Source organism: Mustela nivalis (genome assembly GCF_964662115.1).
Source record: "Mustela nivalis genome assembly, chromosome: 14".
Taxonomy (NCBI): domain Eukaryota; kingdom Metazoa; phylum Chordata; class Mammalia; order Carnivora; family Mustelidae; genus Mustela; species Mustela nivalis.
The window spans coordinates 44,835,736-44,854,581 of record NC_139033.1 but is presented as its reverse complement, the minus strand read 5'-3'; the positions used below and the strand labels follow the sequence as shown (position 1 = coordinate 44,854,581).

At 49.6% G+C, this 18,846-nt stretch overlaps 1 protein-coding gene across 2 annotated transcripts in view; it reads right to left on the bottom strand.

Annotated features, from left to right (window-relative positions):
- ZBTB7C (zinc finger and BTB domain containing 7C) overlaps positions 1-18,846 on the bottom strand; it is a 335,939-nt gene that overhangs the window by 144,958 nt on the left and 172,135 nt on the right. For both annotated transcript variants that reach the window (XM_082699259.1, XM_082699260.1), the window contains one exon: positions 3,606-3,667. The gene's annotated coding sequence lies outside the window, so the exon portion shown is untranslated. The remainder of the gene's footprint in view (positions 1-3,605; positions 3,668-18,846) is intronic.

The window sequence follows — 18,846 nt, the reverse complement described above, 5'->3', positions numbered from 1 at the left end:
CGTGGCCTCATGGGGGTGCCACCAAAATCTGTCTCAGGTCGGAAACAGGTCATGCACAAGTTCGAGGATTTTTCCGGCAACCTCAGAGAGAACGTGAACATGAAGGAGAACGGAAAGGAGGGAGTTTGCTTGCAAGAACACACACACACACACGCACACACACACACACGCACACACAAACACACAGGGCAGGCCTATGAGATTACAAAGTCAGCTTTCTTTGGCTATTTACAGGCATTTGACAGCACCCGTGAAACCAGCATTTAGAAGATAAGCTCACATGGTGTGAGCACAATGGCCTGGATTTCAAACCAGGTAAGTGGTCTAGCGAGGCAGTAATGATAATGGAGCTCTGGAGACCAGAAGCTCAGCTGTGGAAGGGACCTGAGTAGTCAGCCTGCCCAGCACCTAGGACAGATGTCCTGTGTAACTTTGTAGATGCATGTCCCAACTACTCTTCCAGCGCCTCTGACAGGGAGCTCCCTGGCTGAGGGGACGCCCCCATCACCGACAAGCTCCTATGTTAAGAACATCCCCCAATCATGGTAGGGACTCCATAAAAGGAAACCACGAGGAAAAGTCACAAGGTGCTGAAGCTAGAGTACCTCTAAAAACACTTGGGCAACAAGACCTATGTCAGTAGGTCATCCAACAATATGCAAATGACATTAGGCAAGGAATGCAGTGAGACCAGAATAATCGGAACTAAAGGGTGAATTTGGTGAAATTCTACATTATTTTAAATACTTCAGAATTTCAAGGGCTGTAATACAGCATCTCAAACTCTTTACAGGTGATGTGCAATGATGCTGACATCAATTGTATCTATAGTAACTTCAAAAAGTTTGGGAATGTTTGTCAAGTCTGTATGCATTTAGAACATTCTGCTGAGAACTGACTTGGTGGGCTGTTCTCCCTTGATCTCCAAAGAAAAGGTACATTTTAGCTCAACTCCTTCAGAAGGAAGAGCCACAACTGCTGACTCTTGAGTGTTTTTTGTTTGTTTGTTTTGTTCTGCTTTGGGTTTTTTTGTTTTGTTTTGTCTTACTGTACTGTATCAGATTCACCAAAACTTTGAAATCTACACCACACCGTTGTTGATGTGCATAGACTATCCCTGGAAAGTAACCCTAATCCTGGTAATGCTGGTGGTCACCAGGAGAGGAGTTGGGCTGTCTGGGAACATAGATGGGAAGGAGACTTTTCACAGTATATCTTTTGGTACTTTTGAATTTAGACTCATGGGACTGTATGACCTATTAGGAAAAAAATGATGGTTAAAAAAGCACATACTTGTTTCAGTGAAAACAGACTTTGATACTCACGATGTCTATTTTAATACTTATACTCTTAAAATGCAAACTTAAAATTGTGAAAATTACTGCCAAGTCAGGTGAAAATCTCTTTTGGATGTCTTGACAATAGTGACTTTCACGGGCACGGGTGTAGATGCAACAAAGGCTCCATTCAGATGGGACCACTTTGCTGGCTGGGACACCTTCTCCCAGCTGCTTTCACCGGTGATCTTCTCCAGACCCTGGCTCTTGGTTAAAGGCATGCCTTGGAGTTTGGTAAACGAGGGGTTACTTGAGGCCTGCCCCTTGCTGCCAGGTCATGGACGTCAGTGCTTTGCAATTCACACGGATCACGCTAACAAAAGACACAGGCCCTCCCTGACAAGTATTCCCTAAGAGCGCTCCTTGGATATAACACATGTACCTGAATCCTTGTCTCAAGCTCTGCTTCTAGGGACTCTAACCTCCATCATCCAAACAACAGTTCCAAATGCAGCCCCCTTGTATCTTTCCTGAGGTGGTAGAAACGCACATGAGCCTTCCTCTTTGGGAGCAGAACCATAACCACCTTCCCGCCTGGCCCAAGCTTACCAGTCAACACTATACATCCCATGAAAGCCGCCCAACAAAATGTTGACCCATGCGAAGAGAGAGCTCCACCAACCAGACCCCTGTGGGGGCCACACAAATACTCTCCTTCTCCAGGAGGAATGAGCAGGAGGCAGGGGCAGACTCAGCAGGCCTGTCCCACAATCAAGTATCCAACTACGTGCAGCAGGAGTTGGCGTGAACGTCAGCTCTATCTATGATTGGCTAGAGAACTGGAGGGAAATAGTAGTTCCCAGCCTCAGCTTCCTTACCTGCAAAATGGCAATACCCACAGAGCCTCTGTGCAGCTCGTGAGGGACGGTACTGCGGGAGGTGTGCTGCAAGCCAATGACGCCAAATAAATACTACTTGTGATTCTTGAGATCTAGGACATGCTAGCTTCTCCTGCTTGCTGCAACAAATAATTCCCCTTTGTCAAACAATTCCATCTCAGCTGCCCCTCATCTTGGGCATCGTACCTAGAGCTCTGGATGTGAGAAGCAGCTCCAGAGAAAAGCAAGTGAACATTGAGAGCACTGTCCTAGGGACCATCCACCCGGAGCTCAGGGGGCTTCCTCATTGATCTCAGGGTCCTCTGGTGGCCCTCAGCTACAGCTGTCCAGAGAGAGCCATCTCTCTCTCTCTCTCTTTCTGTCTCCCTCTCTCTCTCTCTCTGAGATCCAGGGAGGATCCCCCATGTGAATTTCCTGTAATGTATCCAGTGTCTGCACTAATCTCAAATACAACCTCAAATGTGGTGAAAAATCCAGGCGGTCACTGTTATGCAAATCACAGATGAACTGGCAGAAACTCAACTTTATTTACACAAACGAGGGAAACCTTATTCTGTCCTGATTCTTTGCACATTGATCATTCATGGAGACACTTCCAGCCCTTTACCACCTGGGCCAGCCCAGTGTCACCAGCATTTTCCTCTGTCCCCTGCAACACCCACCACATAGGGCATTGGGTGTTCCCATCCTAGCACTTGTTGCTTCTACCCTGGAGTGGCTTCCCTCCTCTATCAGCCTCTTCCAGTTCAAGTCCCTCTGTCCCCAAGAAGTGGGCCCTGACCAGTCCTGTCACCAGCACTCCTAGCTGTGGTGTGTGCACCAGCGTGGACAGTAAGCCCATTCTTAAAGGTCTTTAGTAACCTCTTCTGCGGGTTTCTTCTCCTCCCACACTGGCTCGAAAGTGCCTCCAAAATAGAGCCTAGGCCACGGTTCCTCATTATTTCTCAGAGCCTGCAGACAGCGCCAGGCACCCAGTGATTAAGAACATTCTCAGCTGGAGTAATGGGTTGGGTCTTACGATCGCTCTTAGTGGAACACACTGCTAAATGGCCTGTATGAGAATTTATAGTTCTAAGTGGGCCAACCTATTTAGCAAACTCAGAAGGGTACAAACTGTATGTAGTTCCGGGGCCAAAAATTGCACCTGTTCCTTTATCCTTCGGGGGTCCTGCTCTCCCTCAAACACCAACCACAAGGGAGCTACGCTCTTTCCTGAGCTGGCGGGAGGGCAGAGCCTGGGTTCCAACCATCCACCTTCCACTCCGAGGAAGACTTCCATTCCCGGACCAGCCCCGCCCGGCCGGACACAGCTTCCAGAACCAAAAGCCGATTTCACCGAGGTCATGCCCCCTTCCCCAGACAGGGAAACCCGCCCCCTCCCAGGAACAGCATCAAACCACAGTCCTAAAAAAGCAAAATTCATACTCACGAGCAATGACGCCTTCCTCTCCGATTTCAGGCCAGCAGTCTCCCTGCAAACCTGCTCATTTCCTGCAAAGAGAAGAAAGGGATGGAGAAGCATATTAGCATCTGCTCGGCTATCCTTTGGCAGTTTCCTGGCTGACCTCGGGCTTTGGCACCTTCTCTCCTCCTTACTCCCCACGGCACTCTCCCCTCCCAGGAACACCGTGTGCTAGCTGGGTGGGCGCCCCTGCCTCCCCGCACGCCTCCCTCCCCCTCCGCGGAGCCATGCCAGTCTCAGATTGACCACTGCCTCCAATTCCCTGAAGGCGCTGGGCTTCTTCCCACTCTGGAGTGAGGCCTCCTCTTCAGTAGCATGGGGTTGCCTAGCAACCCCGCGCACCGGCTCGGAAGGCCCTCCTAAATTGGACCTCACAGCACAGGGCATCTCCTTGTACAGCTGCCGGAATCTTAACAATCTGGCTCTGAATAATAACACAATGGTAATTGCATGCATGGGCCCCAAACTACATTTAAATAATGTTCAAGAGCTGACACACACCAACAAAGGCCAGAAAATGCATTGCGGAGGTTGACTGTAAGGCCAGGCGGGACGTTGGGTGCGGGAGGGAGATGACACCAAAGACTCGCGTTAATGACAATGCCAACCTGAACTGTAAATCCCCTGCCTTTCTGCCTGAGTGTGTCACCACTTTAATGCGCTTTAAGTGAGTTTGGGATCTGCAGAGGCAATTAATGCCCAGAGGTAGTGATGCTTTGAGACAGGCTGCCCTTTAGTGGGTTTTTGGAGGGAGCCGGGGAGGGAGAGAGGACAAGAAGGGAGAACTGGGCGTGAGTGATGTCCCTTGGCTTTTACAGTCGTGGCTAAGTACATTTTAGAAGGTGGGAGAAAGAACTTACCAAGCGAGAGCACAAAGCACTTGCTGCCTCGGCAAGGGACAAATTCGACACAACTAATGTGTTTCGGGATAAGAAGTGAAGGCAAAGAGGCTGGAAGCTGGCAAACACGCGGACCAAAGCCCTCAGTGGGGTGCGGGATTGGCCGTGCACAGCTCAGTCCAGCCTTCAGTCTGGGTCCCTGGCACAGGGTAACCCCGAGCTCTGCTCCAGGCACCAGAGTCTCAGCCCAGGGCCAATGGAAGGCTGGTGAGCCGCTCTCTGCAGAGCGACAGCAGTGACACCCCCAGGTCAGCCCTGCTCCTTCAAAAGCCTAAAGCATATTTTTTTTGTTTTGTTTTGTTTTGTTTTGTTTTTTTTTACAAAGCTCAAATTCTTCCTGCAAGGGACTTAACCAGATACTGGCATAGCCACGTCTCAGAAACATGAGTCACACGAGGCAAGAGACGGAGGCAACCCAAGGGTCAGTCAACAGATGAATGGAGAAAGGAAAGGTGCTCGGCGCACACAACAGAGTATTACTCGGCCATACACCGGAGTATTACTTGGCTGCACAATGGAGTATTACTTGGCCGTACAACGGAGTATAACTCGGCTGTACAAAGGAAGCAATTCTGGCAGGTTCCACCGTGGGGATGAAGCTTGAGGGCCTTATGCTGAGTGAGATCAGCCAGCCACAAAAAGACAAATACTGTGTGACTCCACTTAGATCACAGAGACGGAGAGTAGGACAGCGATGGCCAAGGGCGGCGGGGAGGGGCACCGGGGAGTTAGTGTTCGGTGGGGACAGAGTCTCAGTGTGCAAAGGTGACAAAGTCCGGGAGACGGACAGCAACGTGGATATACGTCACACCCCTAAACGACACACTTCACAATGGTTCACAGGGTAAAGTTTGTGACACGTATTTTACCACTAGGAGTACAACATACACAGTCGATGAGACTTGGTCTATCTTCACCTTGGATGTCAAGGGGGCCTGTGTCATTCATGAGCTTGGCCACAGAGGCTGCTAAGCCTCCCCGCAGGGACGAAGGGGACTGGGAACCCCATAGCTTGTCCGCATGGGGTTGGCGCAGCAGAGTGTCAGACGGAGGCGGGGAGCGTTGAGAAACAAGCCCAAGCACCATCACCCTCCGGAATGTGGCCTCCTTGTACCCCAGGAGTCCCGTCCACCACCGCCTGCTTCCCTATCCAGGCACGAAGGCTCTGAGGACCCACTCTGACTTTTGCCCTCTGCTGCCTCTATGTCCCCACACCCCCTGCCTAGAAAACCCTTCCCGTGCTGTCACCCTGACCTGCTCCTCCTCTTTCTAGGGGGCTCACATCAAGGACTGCCTCCTTCCTCCATGATGCCCTCCACATGCTCCCATGCCCCCGTGTCCGAATGCTGCAGGCTGCCATCAGTCCTGGCTTCATACTCACATTCGTATCTGGAAGGCTTGCCTCTCCTGATACATCCCTGGCAGGACCCTGGATAAGGATGGTCATTAACCTTTTCTGTCTGCCACTGGCCCTGGCTCGGGGCTGAGCATACCATAGGCCATCGCCTCAAGGCTCTTGGAGGGAGAGCCCCCTGCTTCCCTTCCTAGGGAATCTGCCCATAGCCCCGCTGCCTGGGGTGGAAGGCACGTCTGTGTGTCACCAAGGCCGGAAGCTCTGTGTGGACAGGCAGGTGCCTCCAGCCATCTAGCGTTGTAACTCAATGTGTGCAATAAACAATGGAGCATTTACGGATTTTATTAATTCGGAAAGGTCATTAGAGCTAACAGCGTCTCCAGGTGAAAGTGAATAAATAGCGTGGATTGGTTTTTTTCTTCAGTGTCCTGAGCTGCTTCTTGGGATGTGCTTTAAAACCTCAGAGAACAGTGTTACAAGTGAAAAAAATGAAAAGATGGGAGGAAAAAAACCCAGGCTCTGGAGGCAAGAGGAGACCCACAAGAGCTCTGCAGAAACCTCTGCCTTTCTCTAAGCCTGTCTCCCCCAGTCTGTAAAAGGAGGGCATGATTGCTAAGCTCCCTCCAACTTAAAATAAACTAAAATTATGATAGGAGATAATCACGCGAAGTTAGTAACTTTCTGAAGGAACAATTACCCCCCCCAACTCTACCCATCCTCCCAGGTGGTGGACACCCCTGCAGCTCTGGGTAGCAAAGATGGGGGTTCGGGCCCCAGAAGCCAGGAGAAGGGCCTTAATGATTCTAGGGGCCCTCACAGAGCCTGACCTGGAGGCTCTCAAACCCGACTGCCTCACTCTCCCTCATTAGATCATTAAGGAACACTCTGGACTAATGACTGGTTTGATCGAATCTCCAGGAATGGCTGGAAATGGGCCAAAGGGTGGCATCCAGGCTCCGTCTTCCCAGCCCTTGGCTCCGTGACTGACTGGCAAGGTCTGTCAAGAGCCAGGTCTCTGCGGGCAGATGCCGCTGGTTCTCCCCGAGGCGAGAAGGAAGGAGCATTCAAGAAGACGTGGGGTCTGGCTCCAGCCTGCTGTCATGGGGGGAAGCAGCTGGCCCTCGACCAGACTCTGCAGTCCCACCTCCCCCACTACCTCCCCGCCCCCTCTTCCCACTGCCCCAAGTGCTGACAGAGCCCCACAGCGGCCCCGGCTCCCACCTCCAGATCCCTCGTGGCTTCTAGAAGCAAGAAGACGACCACGTATGAATCAGAATTGTGTGACTCACAACCTAATACTAATATTAACATTAGCGTTAGTATGAGTTAATTTTTTTTTTTTTTAAGATTTTATGTATCTATTTGACAGAGAGAAATCACAAGTAGACGGAGAGGCAGGCAGAGAGAGAGAGAGGGAAGCAGGCTCCCCGCTGAGCAGAGAGCCCGATGCGGGACTCGATCCCAAGACCCTGAGATCATGACCTGAGCCGAAGGCAGCGGCTTAACCCACTGAGCCACCCAGGCGCCCCAGTATGAGTTAATATTAATGAATATTTGTGTGACATTTTCTGATTACAAGAGTATTTTCCCACTTGTTTATCAGGCAGGTAGGAGAGCTTCGATTCATTTATTGAGCACCTGCTGTATCTCAGGGTCTTTGCTACCTCCTAGGAATACAGACACGAAAAGTGTGTTTCCTGCATGCCAACTCCCTCCAGGACATTGAAAGTCGGGAACACAGAGGTCCAAAGAAGCTGAGGAACTTTCTCAGAAGTGTTCAAACCGAAACCTCAGATGCGGAGGGCTTTTGCCATTGTCCCTGTATGGCCTGTGAGTTTAGCATGAAATTGAGCCTCCACAACGTCACCCAGAAGGGACCAGCCAGAGGACCGCATGCCTTGGGGACAGGGAGTGTTGATGCCCAAAATGAACCAATGCCTGGGGTTGTCAGGCCCAGTGGCCCTGAACACTGCAGAGGGGTAAACCCTGGACTGGGCACAGGTCAGAGCCTACTGCAGACATGGCCTTGACCTCTCATGGCCTTTCTGCTCATTGATAAACACCCTTCCTCTCATCAGAAGGGCTGCAGAGAGACACTGTCTGGAGAGCTGAAGCAAATTAATGACTTTTTTTGGTTTTTGAGGTTTTTTTTAGTCTGCAGTCATCTTTGTTTTCTAGAAGTTGCCACAGCGCTTACAATCAGCATGTGACACAAACTGATATTGTTCTTTTGAGGGTTTTTACTGGCTTTTCAGAAACTATAATGTCCATGGTTGGGGGAGCACCGCCAGGGCGCCCCAGCCCAGAGACGGCAGATAAGTCACCCCAAGTCATGCCAAGGATAAGCACAGACCAGAGCCAGAACCCAGGTCCCCAGACTCCCAGGCTCCGGCCTGCAGGCTCAGGCGGAGTCCTGCTGGCTGTGAGCCCCCACAGCAGCTCCGCAGCAAGCCTGCGAGGCTGGGATGGGGGCTCTCTGATGCCGGATGGCAGCTAGCACAGGCGGATTGCCATCTCCGCCCCTTCAGTGGCACTCAGTGATCTGCTCTGCCTCCTAGCCTGGTGTTGTGAGCCTCACAGCGAGGGGCAGAGGCAACGAGGGGTGCCCTTAGGGACAGCAAGGTCGCCATCTCTGTTGCAGGGACCTGTGGCTCTAAGGAGGCCATCACGCATTGTGGTTTGGAGCTAGGCTGACCCCGCTGTGCCACCCTGAGCAAGTGACTTAACCTCTCTCTGCCTCAGATTTCCCTCGGTCCGGGCAAAATAATGGTGCCCATTTCCTACCTCACAGGGTTGAAGTGAGAATTAAATGAGAACATGGAGGGAACCCTCGGCCCAGGGCCTGGCATCTATAGGTTCTCAGGTGTACAGAGTGAGATCAGATTTCCCCTCTCGGGTCAGCTCCATGAAGAGGGAGACCATCTGGAAAGGCTACACGTCAGATGATGCCAGCTATAGGACATTCTGGAAAAGGCAAAACTCAGAGATAGTAAAAGATCACTGGTCACTAGGGGAAGAGAAGATGGACGAACTTGGGAATTCTCTAATCCCAGAGGATTAGAATAGTAAAACTAGTCTATGATACAATGGTACACACACATCATTATATATTTTCAAAATCCATAAACAGAGTGAACTCAAATGTAGACTCTGGACTTTAGCTAATAACGACGAATCGATGTCAGCTCACCAATTGCAACAAATGTCTACCCTAATGGAAAATGTTAGTAACAGGGGAGCCTGGGGTAGAAGCAAACTCTGTTTTCTGCTCAATTTTTCTAGACACCTGAAGATGCTCAAAAAAACCAAAAAAACAAAAACAAAAACAAGTCTATTAATTTTTTTAAAGCAAGATCAACCACTCCAAAGCAGGATACACAGGGCCCATCTGTACACGGGCCATCACCAAGCCCCCGTGGGTATCCGGGCACCCCAAGGGAGACCTACAGTTGGACCAAGAGACTAGTGTGGTCCTCCCAATGTGAACTGCACCTGTGTCTTGTGTCCAATCAAAACGTCAGAGGCAGGGACGCCAGGGTGGCTCAGTGGGTTAAACCTCTGCCTTCGGCTCAGGTCATGATCTCAGGGTCCTGGGATCGAGCCCCGCATCAGGCTCTCTGCTCAGCAGGGAGCCTGCTTGCCTCTCTCTCTGCCTGCCTCTTTGCCTACTTGTGATCTCTCTGTCAAATAAATAAATTCTTTAAAAAACAAAAACAAAACAAACAAAACATAAACGTCAGAGGCAGTGTAGGGAGGCCAGGGTGGGAGGCCGAGTGGGAAGGCCAGCAGGACCAAGCACCCCAGCAACCAGGATACATCTGGTCACCGGGGGGTGACTCAGCCCTCACTTACCCTTCTTGAGCACACACCCTATGCCTGCCTCACCCCTCCCTGCCCTCCAGATAGGGATCGAAAAGAGACTCAGCCCCTTGCCCACAAGCCAGACTCCTCTTAGCCTTTTCCTACGTTCTCCACCTCCAACACCAGTATAGTAGGTGCTCGATAAACATTTACCGAATTAAATAGTGATTATCTGTGTGCCTCTTGCTCTCCCCATGGAAGTAAAGAATCTGACTGTAAGCCTCCCTAACCTTCCAGCAAAGTATTAGCTGACCAGAGCGAACAACAGAATTCAGACAGATGTAACACATCATGGGCGGGGGATGTCGTATTTGGTCATAGGGCCCCTGCCTACAGTCCTGGCGGCCTATCTCTGAGGGCACTACCCCAGCGCACCTGGCACACACTGGCCTGCTTAGCCCTGAGCCTCCAGTTAGCAGGATGTACGAGCCCCTGCTCACCCTGGAAGGACTAAGAGGCCAGTGTGTCCTGAAATGGGGTGGCAAATCTGTGGGGTCACCTCCAAGCAGCCTGGGCAGACAACAGAGAGGTCAAGGCAGAATGAAGGCCCTCAGCCTGGGGCACAATGTGGGGGTGTCTCAGGAAAGGTTTTTAGAGCAGGAACCGAGGCCCAGCCCGTCCCACTTCGCACAGGCAGGCAGCAAACAGTTGGGTCCAGTCTGATCCCCAGAAAGGAGTGGAGTCTGTGTGTTGCTGGGAACAGCATCCTCGAAGGCAACTAAATCCTCCTTTCAGTCATTGTTTTAGGGGTGATGGCCCCTGAGAAGTCCGAATTTCTGTGACCTGAGCCTCAAGTCTTAAAATAACCCTGAGAAGGAGGGAGGGCTGAGCCCAGAGCCAAAGCCAACAGTGGGGCCTCGCATGGGGAAGCGGGGGAGGGGAGAAGAGCCTGTCCGAGGATCAAAGGCCCAATCTCCCTGGTCCCATTGCCCAGCCCAGGCCTGGCTGTGCAGTCAGGCACATTTTATTTTTTCTGGCCTCGGGGAAGTGTTCTTGGGGTTGGGCAAATCTGAGCAAGGTCTGGCAGCAGGGAATGGCCTGGAGCAGCGGAGAGAGAGGGCAGCGGCTGTCCACAAGCACCCCCTGGCTCCCAGCAGTCCCCTTGCCTGACTGTCAGGGTAGGAAGGGGGAGGGTGCCCGCTAGGGTGAGGGTGGGGGCGTCCTTCCCAGCGCTCTCTGGCTGGTGGAGCAGAAGAGATTCTCGGTCACAACATGGGCAGGCCAAGAATATTCAGTTTTATAAGAGCAAACAACAGTTCATGTTTGGAAAAAGGAAAAGGTTTCTCCCCCACAAGGGAAAGAAAGTAAGCATGTTCAGTCTTCCTGTCTGCAGGACAGCAGAGTTCCTCCCCTGCAGGGACGAGGTGAGGTGGGGGCGCCTCACCGGTTTAACAACGTGGTTCTCTGGGCCTGATCTCACTGGCTGATGGTATTCAGGGGGACACACGTGCTGCGGAATTTGCCCGGCTGGTGGGTGCAGCTCTCAGCCGGGCCCGCCTGGTTCTGCTGCCAAGTGTGGCTGGGATTTTAAGGTTGGCATTGGGCAAACGTTGGGAGGGGGAGTCAGAGGGCGGAGGGAGCAAGGCCTGGTCGGGCTGAGCAGGGGTGATGTCAGACAGGTAATGTCAGCGTTCAGAGCTCCAGATAGCAAAACGGGGAAGCGGGCCCGTTCTGTCTTCATGACCACACGCTTCCCCTGACAGCATCTCCTGGCTCTTGGGTCTTGCCCCTGGCCCTGACCTGGTGCCCCAAGTCCTTTTACTCCTTCTTCCTCTAGCTAAACCTGTTTTCCAGAAAGTTCTATCTCCGCCTGGTGTCCCTTATAACGGCATACTTAATGTCAGCATTCCTTTCTCTCAGAGAAAAGACATTTCCAAGCCCTCCCCCCCTTAGGTGGGAAAATGGTATCCCCTGGAAAGGGATTTATTTCACTTTTTATTTCTGAACTCCACTGTCTACTCTGTCTCACACTGATGACAAATACGTAAATGACCTACACTAGGCAATAACCCTGATGCGATGTGGATGGTGTAGGGGGTGTTTGGAAAGAGGACCAGGGACTCTTACAACAGAAGGGACACCACGGGGAGAAGCCTGCCTCCGAAAACATCCCCTCCAGTTCCTGTCCTCATCTTCCCTGGGCACTCCCACCCAGCGTGGAACATGGGTCGGGAAGACGTATGTTTTATTGTCCCAACAAGGATACTTCTGAGAGTGAAAGGGGATACTATTCATGATCTGGGGACAGCAGGCATCAAGGGGCTGTCCCTAATCAACCAGGGTGTCACTCAACATTTGGGGTTTGGGAAAACCTAGTCAGAGCTCTTCTCTGGAACTTCCATGGCATCACTTAGGGAAGACAGGTCTGCCTCTACTCACTCCCCGCCCAGCTTCCCCTCTTGGGAGGAGGTATCAGAAATGATCTTGAGAGAGGTCACCAAGCACATCAGACCCAGAGGAAGCATGACAGGTACCCGTGTGAAATGTAAGCAGTCCTCTGTCTGGCCCTGCCAACCCTCAAAGCTCCCCAGTCAGATCCTTGCAGATCCCACTTCCTGCAGGAAGTCTGCCAGGATTGCTCCATTTCTCCCAGCACTGTGTGTGTGTGTGTGTGTGTGTGTGTGTGTGTGTGTGTGTGTGTTTGTAATGACAAGGGAAAAGGGCTACAGTTTTAACAACAGGTGAGTCCAGGATATAAGGGTATCTGAGTTCCTCAGGCGGGTGACCATCTCCCCACCAGCTCATTGGCTCTGGAGTGCAGGTACCACTGTGAATCCTTTGTCTCTGGAAACTCTTGTCCCTCCCCTCTCCCCTCTACCCAGTACCTTGATTGCAGAGAGTCTCTGATTTAAAGTTGCTGGGAAGAAGTGAGTTGGACTAAATGCCTGCAATTTCCCCTTCTCGCACTGGAGATCCAGGGCTTTAGGAGGGGCCCTGCGGCCCTTCAGGAGCTCACTGATTCTCTCACATCAGCTTATAAGTTATCTGCAAGGCAAATACACCTGCAGCTCCTGACCACTGCAAGACTGTCACTGGTGCCATTTTTGCAAACCCAGCAGGATGCTGATGGTTGAGTAAGAGGGTCTGAAATAAAGCCCGGAAAGGGGCTCAAGAAGAACTCTATTTTCATACCTGGGGGGAGGTGTGGTTTGGCCAATGAACTTGGGTGAGAACCTCCACTTACCACCTAAAATTCCCCCCATGTCTTAGAAAGAGAATAAGGCAATCAAGACTAAGTGTAGGGGGTCCCTGGGCAGCTCAGTCGGTTGAGAGTCCGACTCTTGGTTTTGGCTCAGGTCTTTTTTTTCTTTTTTTTAAGATTTTATGTATTTATTTATTTGTCAGAGAGAGAGAGAAAGCACAAGCAGGCAGAGGCAGAGAGAGAAGCAGGCTTCCTGTTGAGCAAGGAACCACACATGGAACTCGATCCCAGGATCCTGGGATCATAACCTGAGCTGAAGGCAGCAGCTTAACCAACTGAGCCACCCAGGCGTCCCTTTGGCTCAGGTCTTGATCTCAGGGTGGTGAGATCGAGCCCCTTGATGGGCTCCATGCTCAGCAGGGAGCCTGCTTCGGATTCTCTCTCTCCCTCTCCCTGTGCCCCTCCCCACTGCACATTCTTTATCTCAAATAAAGGAAAGAATCCTTAAAAAAAAAAAAAAACTAAAAAACTAAAAACTTAGGGCAGGAGAATGGTGCACTAGTAAGTTCAGGAGGTAACTGGGAAGGCTTCCTGGAGGCAACAGACAGTAAGCAGAGGCTTGAAGGATGGGGAGGGCATCAACAGTAGGGGCAAAGGGCAGTCTCAAAAGGGGAGAGTCTGAGCAAAAATGCAGAGACAGAAATGGGTGCCGCATAATCAGGGCAGTGAGTTACCAGGTCTGGCTGGAACAGATGGTGTGTTCAAAGAGGAGTAGCAGACACAGCCATGAGGACAGAAAGAACCCCAAATGCCAGCCACCTCCAGGCTTGAGTCCCTGGCAGCTCTGGAATCACCATGTCCCACTCTGACAGTTGTGGGGGAGGGGGGCAGAACCCAGAGAAGAGAAGCTGGATGGAAGCTTCTGGCTCAGGCCCCCAGAGAAACATCTGGGAGGGAGCAGAGGGACTGGCCTGGGCTGAAGCCATCTCCGACTTCTTCCCTGGCTACTCCCAACTCTGCCAGCTCTGAGAAAGCCAGCCAACTCAGCATCTGTGGCCCCAAATGTAATCTCGCCCTGCATGCCTCTGATTCAGAGGGGTGGGAGCGAGTTTCCAGGAGCTGAAGCCCATGGCAAGCATGCCCCTGGTAGCAGCCCTGAGCTGAGCCTACCGCTCAGCTAATTGGAACATTTTCACGCGTATGCTTGGACATCCATTCACCAAACAGTGGGTGGAAAGCCAAAGCCTTTTCTTTAACCTTTCATCTCCTGGATAAAATTGTCCCTATTGTCTTTCTTGCTTAGGTCACACTCCTACAGCCTTGCCTACAATTTCCAATCACAGTTTTTCTAAAGTGGAATGAGAAATTAAATATACTTACAAAATATTCTAAATGCCAAGGTCTCCCTCAATTTAATGGGCATCTCCCCAACATTTCAGGGTTGTTTCATCCACACCTAACCCAACCACATTTTGGACAAATGACAAGTCTTGTTAAGTCTTTCCAAAGCTTTAACTTTCTATTCATTGAAAACAACTTTTCTACTTCTCCTTCTTCTTCTTCTTTATTTTTTTACTATGCTATTTCCTTGGTTTGTATAATCCTTAATTAAATTGCATAATTACAACAGCAAGTTCCACTGGCATAAACAGGTTTGGGAACTAAGCCAGCTGCCTCTAGGAAAGCATTCAGCTCAGCTGTGGGTATAGCCATGGTGGACATTTGGACCAGCCGTCCTCCTGCCCCTCCCAAGTACCCTCCAGTTGTGGGCATCTGTCAGAGACGATGGAGAGAGAGCCGAGCCTTCCTCTCATGGCAGTTGCCTGAGAAAAATTTGGCAAACTAACCCTATGGCTTTTGTGATAGGTAATAGACAACACCACCCTCCCAGAGGTCATGGGACTTTCTTGCACTGAGATGAGTTTCTAATGACATGATCTCAGATATCTGTGGCAGGTTGGCTGGGGAGAGAGGTTTGGAGTCAGGGGAATGTCTAGGAGTCATCCCTCAATCACACAGTCTTCCTGAGGCTGAGATTTTAGACCATGTCCAACTGAGTCACAACTCACACCTCACAACTAAGTCACAACTTATCTTCCTCTAAGAAGATAGGGCTGTGCATTTACCCTTTTATTCTTCATGTTCCCAGATCCCTTACTTGGCATGGGATGCCATCCCCCTCTTCACCTTCTTTAACAAAGTCATTTTCTGTGTCCAGGCTTCCCTATTTCATGGATCACAAAGAGAAAACCAACCAACCAATCAATCCATCCCAAGTATTAGCAGACACCTACAACTCATAGGAGAAGGAGCGCTCTCCAGAGGAACACATCTATTTTGAGCCATTCGCAATTCTTTGTCCCTTCCTCTTGGTAAGAGAACACCTCCCAATTCCTCCCCAGATTACCCCCTGCTTTCCCCATAGAAAGCGTGCTTCAAGAGTGATCATGGTTGGCTTAAGGCAACTCGTTTACCTCAGCAACTTGGTCACAGTGACTGGACAAATTCTATTATGCAAGGAGATATTTGTTCTCCTCTTGAGGAGAAAGCTCCATCTTTAGAGATGTGGAGGGTGCATGCAAGGTCTGATGCTGCTGCAGCCATTTCGTTACCAAGAGTTCAGAGGGCAGGGTTGAGTTACAGAAAAACAGAACTGGAAACTTGAAGAAATGACTTCCAAAGATCACTCTGCTTCTGCACTTTTCATTTACCTAAGCCAATACATTCCCTTTTAGTGTTTTGTAATTGGTTAAGTTTAAAAGATCAAACTAATACATATGCATGGCTTGAAAATTCAGAAGTAATCAAAGCCCCACCATGAAAAATAGCAGTTCCAGCTCCAGCCCTCCCCATACTGAGTTCCAGTTCGCAGAGATACCACTCTTCACTGCTTTAGCTCTCCACCATTCTCTACTGCCATATTTCTAAATAACATGCTCTGTTCATCAGCTGGGGTTGTCATACTAAACTGCCACAGATTGGACTTAAACAGCACAGAGTTCTTTCTCACAGTCCTGGAGGCTGAGAAGTCCAAGATCAAGGTGCCAGCTAATTTGGTTTCTGGTGAGAGATCCCTGCTTCCTAGCTTAGAGGCAATCAACCACCTAACCACCTTCTCGCTGTATCCTTGCTCAGTAAAGAGGAAGTGAGCTCTCTGGTGTCTCTTCTTATAAGGACACTAATCCTATTGGATCAGGGCTCCATCCTAATGACCTCATTGAGCCTTAACTACTTCCTTTCTCCAAATACAGCCACACTGGGGGGTTAGGACTTCAACTTATGAATTGAGGCAGGGGCACAGTTTATTTCATGGCTCATGTTATATGCCACTATTTCTGAATTTCACACTTTGGGCTGTTGCCTGTTAATGCCCCATCATGGAAGCTGAGGTGTGATCCCTTTTGTGACGCCTCCGCTAAACACACATTTCTATTCTCTGCATCTTCTCACCAGAGTGACACTGCTACTTCTGGTTAAATCAGTTGTCAGTGTTTCCAGTGTTTTTGGCTGGGCAGATACTGGTCACAGATGAGCCACCTGATAATCTTCCTTTTCTTGCAGAACTAATTTTCCTTCGTATTAAAAATGGCTTTCTATGCGCCTAACACTTACTAACACACAAAATGACTGCCTGAGCTCTTCAAATCCCTCCTCCAATGTATCAGCACATGAGGAATCTGTTAGTTCCTCTTTGTTTTGTTTTGGGTGGGGAGAGTCATCCCATCCAGAGTTCCCCACCCTCCAGTCAAGCTGAGCACAGCGCACAGCACAGCTGTCACCTGGGAATTCTTAATTAAATCCCTTGTTTCCTGGATCTCATTGTGCATTAATTTCTATCACTACTATAAGAGATAACCATCAACTAAGGGATCCTAAAACAACATGATCTATTATCTTACAGTTCTGGAGTTTAGAAGTCTGAAACAGGTCTCCCTGGGTGAAATCAAGGTGTTTGGCAGGGCTGCATTCCTTCTGACGACTGTAGGAAAAAGTCGGTCTGTTTCCTTGCCTTTTCTAGCTTCCAGAGGACACCCACATTCCTTGGCTTATGGCTCCTTGCCTCTACCTTCAAAGCCAGCAACCTTGGGAGAGCCCTTCCCCTACTGCCTTACTCTGACCTGCTCACCTGCCTCCTTTCCCTTCCTGGGTCCCCTGGGAATGATGCCGGGCTCCCCAGGAAAATCCAGGATCTCCTCCTGTGTCAAGGTCAGTCAATGAGCAACAGCCATTTCTCTGTACCCTGAAATACCATCTTGCCTATAACTTCACGTTTTCACAGGTCCTGGGGATTCAGATGTGGACATTTCTGGGGGTATATTCTTTTGTCTCCCACATATACTATTCTTGTTTGCAGCTAATGCTCTTGTATCATTGGCGCAAATCTTCCTCGAGTACTTTTCTGAGAAAGAATACGTAGGAGGGACTTCATCTGAGATTGTGCCTATCTGAATCAACTTTCTATCCACTCCCTCCTGAGTCTGTTTGGCTGTGAACAGAAAGCTAAGTTGAAACCACTTTTCCTCAGAAGGCTGAAGGCGTTGTCCCAGTGTCATCTAGTTTCCAGGGATGTTGCTGGAAAACCCAGTTCTGTTCTGTGCCCCTCCCCCTTTTCTATGCAACCCACTTTTCCCCTCTCTGAAAGTTGTGTGGTGTTTTTCCCTAGTATTCTGAAACTCCACAGTCACGGGCCCTGGAGGGAGTCGGCTGCAGTCACTGTGCTCTCCCATGCAGTCTGGCAGGCCAGGGAACGTCCACGAATTGATGTTTCTGAAACCCCCTCCAGGTAGCCCTCTTGGATTGAGCTTGTAATGTCTTCCTGACATTAGATTGAGCTTCTAATATCTTTCCTCTCCTAGTTTCTACAGTCTTGTCCTCATTTCCTATTGTCTGAGGAAGTCCCTCACTCCTACCTTTCAGATCTTCTACTGAACTTTTAATTTCTGCTATTATATATTTAATTTCTCAGAGCTGTTCCTTATTCTTTTACTAGTCCTTTATTACAACTCCCTGTTCTTATTTTATGGATGCATTATCTTTTCTTACTTCTCTGAGGACCTTAATTATACTTTTATTGAAGTTTCCTTCTGCTCCTGGATTTGACTCTACTAACTCCAGCTCTTTTTTTTTTTTTTTTTTCTGTTAATTTGGTTGGGTTTTTTTTTTCCCCTTTTTTGCTCTTCTCCTATGTTACAAGTTTTCTTTTAACAAATGCCAGGTGATCCTTGACCATGTTAATATTTAAGAGTGAGACCCGAATAAGTTGGTGATTTCTCTATGGTGGACTGGATAAAGTTCCGGTCATGCTTTTGGGGGATCATACACAGGTAAGCATGTACACACAAGCATGTGAATGTTCATATTCACACATACAAGCGTAAACACACATATTCACACACAAACATGTGAATGTTCATATTCACACATACAAGCGTAAACACACATATTCACACACAAACATGTGAATGTTCATATTCACACATACAAGCGTAAACACACACATACATACACCTTATATGTCTGTACACACCTATTCACATGCACATTTGCACACACACATTCATTCACACGTACATTTGCACACATACAAACACACATTCATCCAGTGTATAGGGTTTTCTTCTCTGGGGCCCATCAGTTTATTGGCAAAGAAACCCTGAAATTACCCTGCCTGGGGGACAAACATGGGGTTGTCAGTGTGCCAGTAGCAAAGGAGATGGAAGTCCCACCACTCAGGATGCAGCCTTGAAATAAATTCTCATTTTGAATAAAGCACTCAGACTTGCTCTCAGTTGTCTCCGAGGCCAGAACTTCTCTGGATCCTATCCTTTGGGAAAGCAACCTCTAGTCTTTAATCAAGGAAGAAAGGAGAGTTGTGGGAGGGGATATGGGGTCTGATCATCCTTCATGCAAATTTTCCACCAGTTCCTCCATTTTCAAACCCATTCCTCACCT